This window comes from Phyllobates terribilis, unplaced genomic scaffold (genome assembly GCF_046119375.1).
Source record: "Phyllobates terribilis strain yellow unplaced genomic scaffold, ASM4611937v1 Scaffold_1621__1_contigs__length_244372, whole genome shotgun sequence".
NCBI lineage: Eukaryota > Metazoa > Chordata > Amphibia > Anura > Dendrobatidae > Phyllobates > Phyllobates terribilis.
Window position 1 is genome coordinate 231,788 of NW_027364381.1, and position 1,800 is coordinate 233,587.

The following is a 1,800-nucleotide window of genomic DNA, read 5'->3' on the forward strand; positions in this document are numbered from 1 at the left end:
CACTTGGATTTTTTTTCCCGTGTTCCAGTACACGATATGGTAAAACCAGTAATAATATTTAAAAGTACAACTTGTCCCGCAAAAAATAAGCCCTCACATGGCCATATTGACGAAAAAATAAAAAGTCTATGGCTCTGGGACAAAGGGGGGCAAAAAATAAATAAATAAAAACGGAAAAACCCAAGGTCGTTAAAGGGTAAAAATACAATGTGATTTTCTGTTTTCTTTTCAGATTCTGTCTCTCACAGGTGAAGTGTACCTACGATAACAATTACAGACCTCTCCATTCTTTGTAGGTGGGAAAACTGGCAAAATCAGCAGCGTATCAAATACTAATACTGTACTAATAGCACACAGTACTCACATAATATACCAGCAGGTGGGATTAGGTTTGGGGGGCTCCTGTCCAGCGGCCACAGAATAACTGTTGCGGCCGCTGGTCCTGAAAACTGATTTCCTCCTCTCTAGTCTCTAGCGATGTATGTAGGTGTATTGTGCTGATTACACTGCCCCCTACTGTCCAACAATCACTCTGCATAACATTTTCAAAAGCAAATACCTGATATTTAGTGCTGAGTGCAGTTTTTGTGTTACACCCAGACAGACGAGCCGCTGTATACTCACACGTATCAGATTTCTGAATATTTTTTGGAGACTTTACTAGCTTTTGGTATCACAAAACATGGAGATGCCAGGGATTGAACCCAGGGCCTCATACATGCAAAGCATGCGCTCTACCACTGAGCTACATCCCCTGTATGGACACCCAGGGATTTGTTCTCATCTCCAAGAGTCACTAATCTATGACTACTAATAGATTTTCTCTATTATTTTTGCTCTTTTATAATCATGCAGCATAAATAGCATCATATTCTAATAGTCTGGACTATAAGGGACAAGACAAAACTATTTTTCTTTAATTTTTTATTATTTGTTTATATTTAAAATATGGGGAAAAAAGGAGGCGATTTTATTTTTTATGCCTTTTATTGAACAGATTAAAAAAAATGCAATTCTGCTTTTTGCATATTTTAAAGAGATTGTTCCCTACTGGATGGCACTTTTCTATTGTCCCAGTCAAATAAGAAGAAAGCACAGAGCACTTACCTCCCAGATACGCACTGTGACAAGCACTGCACCCTATGATGATCTCCTGATATTGCTTAAGCCTCATGATTGGTTCCAGGCCATCAGCGGCGGCAGAAAGGCGGCATCGCCTGCAGGAGAGATTACACTCTTGTGTGATGTGACTGCTCTCTAAGTCATCCGGATTGTCGTGGGACAGTATGGATTATATTCACGGCGGACAGGTGAGTATTATGGTGGATTACTATTTTTTCTCGTTTACAGGTGACAAGGGCATCAGGGATTAGGTATTAAGGTGAGCATTATGGTGGTTTTTAAAAAATTTTTCTCTTTTACTGGGGACAAGGGCTTCGGTGAAATAGGTGTACAAGTGAGTATAATACTTTTTTATTTTTATTTCAATAAAGGAGTGTTTGTCTTTATTTCAAATAAAGGACTTTATTCTGGGTGTTTTTTTTTACAATCTGACTATTGGGTTAGTAATAGGGCGTCTTATAGATGCCTCTCCATTACTAACTTGTGGGCTTGATGTTAGCGGCCATAAAACAGCTGACGTCAACCCCACAATCATTTACCCACTTGTCATCACATCAGGGTAAGTGGGAAGAGTGGATGCTAAGCATCAGATTTGGTATATTTTATTGATGCACCAATTCTGGAGCAGCTGAGAGCTGATGTTTTTAGTCTAGGAGGTGGACAATAACCATGGCCACT

The 1,800-nt window shown here is 39.4% G+C and overlaps 1 non-coding gene across 1 annotated transcript; it reads right to left on the minus strand.

Annotated features, from left to right (window-relative positions):
• Positions 1–683: 683 nt before the first annotated feature.
• On the minus strand, positions 684–755 carry TRNAA-UGC (transfer RNA alanine (anticodon UGC)). Its single transcript has one exon. It is a non-coding gene; the product is annotated as a tRNA-Ala (tRNA).
• Between the last annotated feature and the right edge of the window lie 1,045 nt (positions 756–1,800).